The sequence below is a fragment of the Kryptolebias marmoratus genome, linkage group LG6 (assembly GCF_001649575.2).
Source record: "Kryptolebias marmoratus isolate JLee-2015 linkage group LG6, ASM164957v2, whole genome shotgun sequence".
Classification (NCBI taxonomy): domain Eukaryota; kingdom Metazoa; phylum Chordata; class Actinopteri; order Cyprinodontiformes; family Rivulidae; genus Kryptolebias; species Kryptolebias marmoratus.
In genome coordinates, this window is record NC_051435.1 from 27,709,425 (window position 1) to 27,722,052 (window position 12,628).

Below are 12,628 nucleotides of genomic sequence, written 5' to 3' on the forward strand. Positions count from 1 at the left end.
AGCGAGGTATGGAGAGAAATGACCGGGTTTTAAAGTGCAGAGGATAATTGTGGTAAGTGGATTCAGGTGTATGGGAGCAATCATGGGCAGGTGGAGATGGGCGGGGCCAGGAAACAGCAAAAGGGTGACTGGGGAGGNCAGCTCTGCCAGGATCTGGTCCTTCTGCCTCGGAGAGAGGTACTCCCCAACACTGGAGTCTGCTGGGTTCGTGGTTGGCTGGTCCATTCTGTCATGATCGGATGACACAGAAAAGAACCCAGAGCGCAGACTCATGGCAAGAGAAATAAACTAATTTATTAAATAAGGAAAAACAAAACAAAAGCTGACGTGGCAGCAAAACAAATAAAGAACAAACTAAAAACTAACATGGACAGGACCGGGAAACAAGCAGGACGGAAACACGTCCCCTGACGTCCCTAGAAAACAAAAATTAAACAAAACAACCAAGCATGGGAGGGTGGTGGTGGGTAAAAACAAAATGCAGGAAGGAGGGCAAAAACAAAACAAATTTATCAAACAAAAAACCGACCAGAAAACTGGGGAAAACACACAAACTCAAAAAAACCCCACAAAAATGAACCAAGAAGAAAACAAAAAACAGAAAATTAAAAATAAGAAACAAAACCCAAAATACAACCCAGAGAACTAAAATAAAATCAAAACAAAAAACAAAACCCAGCAAAAGCCAAATCACCACACCTCTATGTGAGGGTGAATGAAAAGTTATAGTATTTTTGTTTTGTTTTGGGGTTTTTTTGAACAGATGTACTGCTTTGCTTTCTGCATTTATAAAAATTTCTCCATCTGCATTATTCTAACAAAAACATTGAAATACCCACACCATGTCACTAAGTGGTGAGATTGTCTACATTAACAACATTTCAAAAAGAGCAATCTTAGAAAATTCTACCAAAAAAAAAAAAAAATTAGAATACCATTTACAATTTACGTTCAGATAATAGCCTTCTCAGCACAGAATCAAACTGTGTTACCAACAGAATTAGGACAAAGTAACATGTAGAAAAATCATAAAAATATATATATATATATTGCTTGTTGTTTAGTTTTTAGGCCTCAAAGTAATAGCGGGCATGCTTGAAATAAGCCCCAATGGCATTGTTTCTGAAAAGCTGCATATCTCCAGTCTTTTTGTTGAGAAAAGAAGCAGCTGAGAAAATGAGGATGAAATATTAAGGTTAAGGTAAGCCTGATTGACTGTGACTCAAAAACCTTTTGTATGTAATTTTTTGAGCTCTTAGAACTACACTAATCTGTCCTTTGTGTCAAAATCTGATTTCAATCAGTTTCTTTAATGAGCCCTGATAAAGGAATTTGTAAATCTGACATTATCTGTTAGACTGAAAGAATGTGAATAAAACTAAAATGAGCTGATTAGCAGATGCAAAATATCTTCATTGTTACATAGTCCACTACTCTTCCAACTTAAAGTCATTTTACTTGTTGAGAAAACAATACACACATGTACACACTGATGATCCTTTTTCATCCTTACATCAGTATCTGTCTAAAAACATCTTTACAAAGCAATGATGCTACAAAAATCAATTTAGAGATGGGGTTATAAAATGCAGCAAGTTTACTGTGGCAAAACACAATCATCCACTGCAGGTTATTGGTCGCCTGTTGAGGAAAAAGCTTTTCAAAATAGAAAAGTCTTCCACCTGGTGTAATAATGATGAGCCTACATGCTACACGTGTGTTAAGGACTAGAAGTGCAGACATGGGAAAAGTGATCTTTAAAGGTTTGAAGACTTGCAGTGCATAAGCTGTGACTAAACCTCATACTGCCAGCACAAATGACCCATGCACTCAAAGACACTAGAGACAAAATGCAGGAAAATGTGATGCACATTTGATTTACTGAAATTCTAATGAGTTTGCCTTTAAATGGAAACCACAGAAGTAAAAGCGTTCTTCTTGGAAACAGAACATTTTTATGACACTGGGCAGCTTTCAACATAATTTCATTACTATATGTCAGTGTTTTTCAAAGAAAAACCTTGGAAGATTGTCAGAAACCCTGGACAATAGTCGCTCAAGACTACTGGCTGATTAAATATAAAGACATGAGAGGAAGCTTAAGCATGTGCACAATTTTTTAACACATTTCCTCACTTACTCTACTCTCCATGTTTGTATATGTAAATATTACTGTCACTAATTATTTCTATGTTTCTTTCCTATTCCGTCAAACTCCACTCAGTCGAAGCAGATGGCCATCCGTCCAGAGCCTGGTTTTGCTGGAGATTTCTTCCTGTGAGGTTTTCCTTTCCACTGTCACCAATGTGCTGCTCAGGATGGGAGATTACGACAACATGAACTTTTGATGCAATCTGATGGCTTCCTTAATTATATAACTTTTAATAAGTGGCTTTTTTAATGAATTTGAATGTTTTTGTACAGTGCCCTGAAACTAATTGTGTTGTGACGTGGCACTATATAAATAAGCTGAACTGAATTTTTGCAAAATTAATGCTGATATGTAGTTCAACAAAATACAAAAATGTAAAGAAAATTTACAGCACCACATAAACCCTCAGAGGGCAGAAACAATTAATGTAAATCTACTAAAGGTTTTTTAAAGTTAAAATCTCCAGCAATGTCTTTATCTGTTTTAGGTACCAAATCTGTTACAAATTTAGAAAACTAAAAAGCAAAGCTCAGGTGGACCACTAAAAAACAACAAATCAAAACCATTTTGTGTCCTCAGGTTAGGGTGGGAGACGCTGAGCACCAGGCTTTTAAAACAGTTATAAATCATTTGACATTTAGGACTGAATGATAAGGAAGAATAAACAGAATGCCACAATCCCTCTATTTTCTTCTGAACTGTCTGGAATTTGTCATCTGGGATAGCTGTGACATGAAGTGAAGTGAAATGAGATTTATTTATATAGCACTTTTCAGCAACAAGGCGATCCAAAGCGCTTTACAACAGAAACAACAACAGAATCAACACATCAATCATGTATAATCTAAATAAAATATAGGATAATCTAAATAAAATCACGAAACCAGAAATATCTAAGCATGAGCTAAGACAGTCAAAATAGTAGCTAAAATAGTTTAAATAAAATCATCATAAAGTTAAAGCTGAACTAAACAACAATTAGGAATCTAACAATCTAACAACATCTAAAACATGAGCTAACATAAACTAAACTAAACTAAATTTACAGGAATTAAACTAAATGTACAGGAAGGCTAAATAAGCTAAAACATGACAAAGCTAAAACTAACGGTACTTAGACTTTCTAATTGTATTAAAGGCCTGCTAAACAGCCAACATTACAATTACTAATTAAAACAGTGAAGGAGTGAAGGGGTGGGGGGCATGGGGGGTGAGAGATGACTCAGAAACAGTGGAAGAAAGAGACCAAATAAGTTCACAATTAACTGTGTATAGTTATGATATTTTATGCATGAGATGGGTGTAGTGACTAATACTGCTTTTTCTGTGGTGTTTTTGTCTATTAGAGGGTCTGACTGAAATTTATGGTGCCTACCAGAGATACTGAATGGATTTGTATGTCATCCAAGTCTCATGTTAGATTTGGAGTTTTAAGGACTGGTACTACTAAAGCACCAGTTACATATCAGTCATTTCCAGTCATGAATCAAATGGAACATTAATGGCCGTGATGTGGGCGCCACATGTGGGACAGAATGCATAGGTTGTGTTACTGCCAGTATGTCATCTCCAGTTCTGTATGGGTGGCCAAAAAGCTCTCTGTGACTTTATAACAGTACAAAATTGTCAATAAAAGCCACATATAGGTCTTAGCGAAACATCTACAGGCAGGTGTTTTAGCTAAGGAGTCTGCTGAATCCTTATGACCAAGTCAGTCCAGGCAGATGATAATACTAAATTTAGCTGTATAATATAAGAAAGGCTTAATGGAGCCCTCCCAACACTATCCCAAATAGAGTTGGTAAATTCAGTTCACTTTATGGACTCGGATCTGAGTCAGTCACCAGTGATCCTGTTCATTTAGTCAGTCATGCATTTTTAAAACAAACACAATATGCCTGAAAATGAAAGAATTCCCTCACCACTTAGCTAAAAATGTGAAAATCTGCTCAAAACACAGGCAAGAGTATTGAACTTCAAATATATGCCCTAAATTTTCAGAAAGTATCATAACTTCTGTCACTTTAACTTTCTTTTGTCATACCTGTTGTCTCTTGCTCTGCTGTATATAAAAAAACTGTAAACTTATACTGACAGGGCCAACAGTCAAAGATAAGAGCATCAGCTTTTCACTTCTCTGTTTGTTTTCTCTGCATGAATGGTTATCTGGATGATTTTGTTTATGTTTTATAGATACAATATGCTGTTTATTCATCTTTATTTTCTCTCTCCTGCTGACTCTCTGCCATCCATCAGTTACAAAGCCTCACACGTTATGTTATGTTGCTTCTTTTAATGCTAAACAAGTGCTTCATTCTGTGTACTTATGTCTGTTGTAGCTATTACATTTTTTTTTACAATTTCTTAAAGGTGAACATTTTAACTATTCTTGTTGTTGTTGTAATTGTTTTATAGCAACCTGCTGTTGCTGTAAAACACAGACAGGCAGAAAATACACGGAAGAAATGCAAAGAGATGGAGCTACAGCAGAGCTGGCAGTCAGTCAGCTAGAAAGAGAATGAAAAAGAGTAAATGATGGAGAGTATAAGAGACACTTAGGGACTCAGTGAGTGAACGAGTTTGACTGTAATTACCCTTTTGACTGAGAGGGACCATAAGGGAGAGAAAAAGAAGACAGTCAGAGAAAATGGTTGTAAAAAGAAGACTTGATCTGAGTCTCAGTGGACGCTTTATAATGTAGTGGTGGATGGGGAAAAAACATCCTCAGTGGAATTTAAAACATTTACAGGAAAAAAGGCAAGATTTGTAATTAAATAGGAAGAATGCTAATTGAAGATTTTTGTGCCTATAGGTGCTTTACAACAGGTTGGAAGGCTTTTAGCTCAACTTTCACATCTCCCTGTTTGCATATTTTGTTTAGTTTGTTCCTTTATCCTCTTAAAAAAAATGTGGTCCTAATAATGTATTTTTAGTGTACAGAAAACCACTTCATATTCTTTTTAATCATATAAATAGTTACCCTTTTTTGTTTTGCACTATACTGTCATGGAGTGTAGGCAAAAATTAAAACTGAAAGATATGATTCAGCCTCACCTGCATCATCCAATCGCTGCATCATGCGCCTCCACTGCAGCCTATCAGCATCAGACCGCACCTCCATCTTAACCAATCAGCGAGCAAGCCTTTGTTTAAAAAGACTACCATCAGGGTTTCATCTGTTCACCAGCCGAACTTCAAGTAAGTTGGTGCGCGATCCAAAACATGTCAGACTTCCAGTCAGATAACCCAGCCGGGCCCCTGGGCCTTTTCTTCGAGGATTCTGGTCCTTCCTCCTCTCTTCCTGTTCATCGAAGTGTTCGTTTGGCTGCCTGCTCGGATCCTCAGTCCCCTCTCACGCTCCTCCGATCTAAGGGGATATCTCCCAGCTCCGGCCTCGGATCTTCACAAATAGCCTCACTCGCCGTTCTTCTGCCATACGGACACTCCTCACTGTCTCTTCCTCCATCATCTCCACCTCCTCCAGCTACCATCAGTGGAAAGTGGACCCGTAAATTCTCCGCTCCCCCAGCTAAGCGCCACAGGGGCCGTCCTTCGTCCACCTAAACTTTGGCTCCTGCTTCGCCTGGGCCATCAGCTCCAGCTCAAAGTCCTTCTCCTGTATCAGCCGCCTCAACCCGGATCTCCGTCTCCTCGACTGCCGTCCCTTCTTCAGACCGCCATCCATCATCTCCCCTTTCTTCTGCCAACATTCTTCATCTCTCCTCCACGCTTGTCGCTTCAATGGACATTCTCTAGCGCTCCATATCCATTCTTTCAGCGTGTTTGCAAGAGTGCGCCTATGCCAGCCCTGCCACGTCACCACCGCTCACTTCTGCAACTCTCAGCTCTCAGGCTGCAACTCAGGTCCCCCCCCCCCCTGTTTATTCAACATGCTGTCTGAAGCCCTTTGTTGGATTCTTCTCAACATTATCTAACTTCCTTCCGTGCTGCATCTGCTCGATGATTTCCTGCTGATTGACCCCCCCTCTCACTCCCTTGCCCCCTCTCTTTCGAAACTCAAACAGCTCTTCCTCTGTGTCGGTGTTCCTCTCTCTGAGGAAAAGACCATAGGTCCAGCTAAAAAGTTAGATTTCCTGGGTATTACCCTGGATTCTGAAGAAATGGTTGCTTCACTGCCTGCAGACAAATTGTCCCATATCTTTGAGATTTCTCAGTCCTACATCTCATCCTCAGTTCTTTCTAAGCATCAGCTTCTATTCCTGCTTGGTCATCTTAACTTTGCCATGCGCATCATTCCCCAACTGCAGCCTATCAGCATCAGACTGCGCCTTCATCTTAACCAATAAGCAAGAAAACCTTCGTTTAAAAAGACTACCATCAGGGTTTCATTTGTTCACCAGCCGAACTTCAACCCACCTCTGCCCCTTCTCCACCATTATTTTCCCACCTCCTTCAAGCTTCCTTTTCTCTCTTCAAAGTCCACCACCAGTGTCCGGCCCGGGGAAGACTCCTCCAATCCTCACCCTTAACTTCTCATCAAAGTTCATTGCTATTCACAGCACTCATGTCTTCTGCCAGGGTCCGAGCGCCAAAATCTTATGTCTTTCATGTCCAATAAAACTATTTAATTGCAGCTTTTCTCTGTGTAAGTCTCTCCAGGTTGAATTGTTATTGGTAATTATTTTATTATTTTTTAAAATGTTGCAAAACACAAACCCCACACTGAGATGAACTGTAACACCATTCTGAACATAGAAAAGTTATAAATGTGAGAGAAAGCAATACTAATATAAATATTCATTTATAAAATTCTTAATAACAAGCACTGACAAAAAACACATTATGATTTAGGACTATTGCCTGTTTCATGTTCTCATATGGTTGTAATGAAAATTTGTGGGGAATATGGTCTAATTACCTCATGTCCTGTTGCTAGGAATGCCATACATCCCTTACAATTCAATTTCTGCATCCTGTTTTAAATGTTTTTTTGTTTTAAATGGTTTGGATTTAAAAGAGACACATTTTGCTCTATGTGGCAGTTAGGGTAATGTAGTGGATACTATGGTGGCGCTAGAACCACTGATCGGGGACTCGTTTAACAGCGGTTTGATCCTTGAAACACAGTAAGTCTCCATAGCTGATAGGTCTGACTGGCTTATCTTGTCCAGATCGATCGATATTGCACAGACATAATGTAGATGCCTCATTACGTGTTGGAGCGCGTTTTGGCGCCACCACCATGTTGGACGGATCTCTCCTCTCTCTAAGAGCCAGCAGGAGTAACCACAGATTTTATATGACTGGATTTTATATTACGTAGAATTACCTTTAACAAATAAGACTGAACAATAATTTTGGTTATTTGACCATTTATTATATTATGTCATCGTAGCTAACATTATTTGGTAATCAACTGTGAAGTGAGCGTTGTCTGAGACTTAAATTATAAAATACTTTAACCCACAATGCCACCCAGGGATTTAACCCTGGGACTGTCAAACTTTCCAACCTTTACCAAAAAAAAGGCAGCTAGGTCAGGACAATAAAGAGAGGTGGATCATTGGTCTAAAATTAATAATTTATTTACACAAGAGTTAAAAAAGTAAGCTGACAAAGAATTAAAATCTGGACATGATTATCAAAGTATCTGTTGCACACTAGCCCTTCGACATTCACTGGATACGTCAACCCCAATTAAGAAATAACAAAGAAAAAATATGTTAGTGCACAACAAACAATGTACTGCAACCAAATGAAAAAACAAACAAAGCAATCAGTAATAAAATAACAGAACACCAAACATGCAGGCAAATTATACATAAATTGACATGCAAAGGAAAAAAACAGCATCAGCGAATAAACATGCAGTTAAATTACAAAAGACTCACCATAGGCAGGTTGAGCCCTTACCTAAATAAAATACAATTATTAATTGGGTAGTTCGTAATCCAAAGGGTAACGGCATAAAGCAGCAAAACTAGGACAAAACAACGGCCCCTTCAGCAGGAGGTGGACGCAGCCTCAACGCAGCTGCACACCTTGTGCTGCGCACCCGCTGATCAGGTGCGCACACCTAAATGCCGCAGGAGGAAGGGAGGAGACACCAAAATATACGGTCCAAGATCCCGGCAAAAACCACAAGCCCACGGCGCACACCCAACCACACAACCCAACTGCAGTCCTGAATACGACGATGGCAAGCACGGCGCCTGGTGAAGGCACCGCCCCAAACAATTCACCACAGGAGCACACAGCAAGGTGTCACCAGGAAGCCCCGCAAGACTATGTCTGAGTGTGCATAGCGCACACCTGGCTTTAAAGGCGGCGTGGGTGCCTGCCACCACTCACCTTAAAGGTAAATCTGCACCGACCTGCCACATTCTACCCCACTTTTCTTTGTCAGCACCCCGACAACAACTACAGGGCAACCACCACCTGGAACAACAGCAATTTTACACCGATCCTGAAGGTGACCCATTGAGTGCCCAGGGGAGATGGTAAACGTTAGAATGTTGCCCAGCAGTTGCACGTGTAGTGCGACGCAAGACTGGCTAATTAATACTTGGTGCCAGTTCCTCAATATCTTGGTTACTGTTGCTCCTTATGGGTGCACTCTCCACTGGAGCACTGACAAGATAACTAGCAGGGCCAAGATCAGAGGGAACCATAGGAGCCACAGATGTTGGAGGGCAAGAAGTCGAAGGAGCCACAATACAAAAGTCATCCTCCATGGAAGAGTCACTATCTGAGCACTCCTGGGGAAGCGATTCTGTCCTGTAAGATCCACATGTTGGGCCAGACAGAACTTGAGCCTTAAGCATGTCCCGATGCACATGGCGAAGTACATGCGGATTAGCAACTGGAGCGATGGTGTATATTGGGCTGTCCCCAACAGGGACCTTCAACACTCGAAATAGATCAGAATGCTAGATGTCCTGAATTTCGTGGCGCCCGCTGAAGCTGTGATCTCGTAAATAGACCACCTGACCAATCTGCAGAGGGGCCTCCCTGACCCGAAGATCATACCTTTCCTTTCTGCGGCTAGCATTCACAACCAGATGCTCACGGGCAACAGAAAAAGCCACATTGAGCTTTGAACAATGTTCTGCTACCCAGTTCTGTACTGTCCCAGGAATGGGATTGGGCACTTGACCAAGGGCAAAGTCAACTGGAAGGTTGGGCTCTCGCCCAAACATCAAAAAGAAAGGCGGCTCCCCCGTGCATTGGTGAGGTGTGGTGTTATATGAAAAGAGCACTTGAGGAAGACAAGCAGCCTAGTCCTGTTTTCGAGAGAGTGGAAGAGTCCGTAGGAGATTGTGCAGGGTGTGGTTGAAGCGTTCACATTGACCATTCCGAGCAGGGTGGTATGCTGTGGTTCGAGACTTCCTCACCCCATACAGCCAACAAAGTTGCTGGAGGATGGCACTCTCAAAACACCTTCCCTGGTCCGAATGGATGTGGTTAGGTACACCGAACTTACAAAACCACTCCTGAGTGATTACTTGGGCAACAGTGGAGGCTCGTTGATCACGGGTGGGAACGGCCATGGTGTACTTAGTAAATACATCTGTCATGACCAGAACATTCTCAGTCCCATTACGAGTTGGTTCAAGCAAGGTAAAATCGATAGCCAATATCTCATTAGGCCATGAAGCAAGAAAATGTCCCATATAACTGTGGGACGCAGGTGTAGAGTCCTTAGCCACCTGACACCTTTCACACTGCTGCACCCACTGCTTGATGTCAGCAGACAAGGCGCATCGTTTTGTAACTTCGTGTGCACCGTGCTCCATTCAAGATGGAACATTTCGGTGCTCTAGCGGAGCTGGTTCACCTGTATCAGCATTTATATGATCCCTCTATGAGAGATCACAAAGATAATCAAACGGTTCAAAACTCATGGAAGAATACTGCATAGACGTAAGCATCAAATATAAACTCCATACTACACCACTCACTGAGGTCCGCGCGCCATGCACAACACTACGCCAAGCGCAACTATACCTGAGCCTTAATACTGCAAGCAGTGCAGCTTTGTAGTTTACCAAAGTCGTACTAAAACATTACGACTTCTTACATATATAAGGTGCTCTGGATTATAAGGTGCACTGTCATTTTTTGAGAAAATTGACGGCATTTAAGTGCGCCTTATAGTCTGGAAAATATGGTATAGAACTGAAGATGAAAATAGTCAAACTGAATTTTGAATACAACAAAATACAGTTTAAAAGCAAATCATTTCAGTTTCAAACCATTAAATTCAGTTTCACTTTAGTGAAATAAATTTTAAAACCAATGGATTTAATTTTAAAATACACATACAGATTCAGTTTGAACAATTCAATTTGAGTTTCTGATGGCACAAGTTTCTGCCCATAATTCAGGATATGAGCCAATCAGAGGCAGAGGAGGGCAGGTCAGTTTGTGGACACTTTGCACGAAACTCAAAACCTCAACTTGCCCACAACTGAAACAACTGATGAAGTGTCTTCAAAAGGTGGACATTTTTCTGGGTCTTCATAATTCCAGCAGTGGTGTAATGATCAAAGAAATGACTTTACAAACATGAGTTATTCTTGAACAGTGAGAGTTTATTCAAAATAACAGAGTCTGTGCTGAATCGGGACTTCTGGCCCAATCAGTAAAATCCCCTGTGGGGGCTGCTTTTTATAAACATTTACCACACCCAGTTGTAGAATAAAACACACATACATCCCACTGGGACGGACCCTAACAGTATGGATTCAAATACATTCAATTCCCTTGGTGGTGATAAGCTGGGGTCCTGAGACAGGCAACAGATAACCTCCATATACGTCTTTGTGCAGTTGCTTTTCAACAATGTGAGCTTAGAAGCGCACAATCCACTTCCCGAAAAGGGATTGTACCCGGAGACAATCTCTCAACTTGGAAGTCAGGCCCCATCGCAACACAGATGTAGCCCAGACACCTCACTGATAACAGAAGTTCAATCAAGAGTGGGAGGATTCAAGTCCATGTTTAGTGTCAAGGAAAATGAGTTGATAGCTGAAATGTTTGTCTGTGAATGTTTTCTGTGGCAGAAGGTGGCCTAGTCGACCTACTGGAACAGTTTTGACAAAAAAAGCTTTGATCTGTCAAAGCAACCAAGAACCACAGACCTGCATCAGTTCCTTGTACTCCAAACATGTCCCAAGGCTTATATGGTAATGTCAGCTTTTTTCTTTTTTCTGAGGCCCTGTCTACAGGAGATTATATTTCCTGTTTTTTTTTTTTACATTTCAGTCTTGCATCCACATAGAAACAGCTCCTAAACTGTATTTTTAAAACTGTGTTCCAGAACGAGAACCCAGTTTCCCATAAATTATCGCTTTTCAGGCATATGAAACAACTCTTTCTCAAAAACCATAACCATACACATGCGTTTGCATAGTAACACAAGCTTTGTTTAGTTGAGAAAACAGTAACAACCTAAACAAGCAGTGTTTTCCTAAGGTGAAGAGGTTCAATATTAGTGCATGTAGCTTTTTTTTCACACTGGTATTTTGTTTTTGAGAAAGAGTTGTTTTATAAGCCTAAAAAAATGATAAATGGACACTTGTTAGGTTAGCCATTAGCCTAAGCCCAAACAAGTATTTTGCCTTTCTTGTCATCCTCAGTGCTCTATGACTGATGTCCAATTGATAAGGTAACAACTATTGATAACTACTTGACAGAACATTACTTTCAATATGACCATACTATTCCTTTAACTTTCTGTCTAAGAAATCATTGTTTGTATATGTGACAACAGCCAGAATCATACAATAGCTGAGTCCTCAGTGCATTGTATGTGGATGGTAATTTTGTCAAATAATATTGTTTTGCAAAAGTGTTCACCCCCTGGAATTCTTTAAATGTTGTTTCTTTACTACAGAAAATATAACTAGATTTCTACTTGCATTATAAGTTATTACCTACACAAAATACTCCAGATTATTACAGATAAATAATGAAAACAGTTTAAAATAATAATAATAAAATTATATACAACTGAAAAGTGACATAAACTTTAATATAGTATATATTTTTCTTACAAATAATTGTGGCTAAATGTTGGTATAAGAGGTTAGCATACAGTAGATTAGTTAAAAAAAGTAAAACATTGACTAAATAAATTGACAATCTCATAGAACTGAATCAAAGAGTCACATAGAAAAAACATAAGAGCTGCTTTTCTTCTGTGAAGGATGAAAAAGTGAAATGATCTGTCATTTCACACAATCCTGAGAAAATCTGAATCTTTGTTTGAGATTGAGGCAAAGAATAAAAGAAAAAAAAATCAATTCCATCCATCCATCCATCCATTGTCTTCCGCTTATCCGGGGTCGGGTCGCGGGGGCAGCAGCCTAAGCAGGAAGACCCAGACTTCCCTCTCCCCAGCCACTTGGGCCAGCTCCTCCGGGGGAATCCCAAGGCGTTCCCAGGCCAGCCGAGAAACATAGTCCCTCCACCCAAAGCTCGTGACCATAGATGAGGGTAGGAACGTAGATC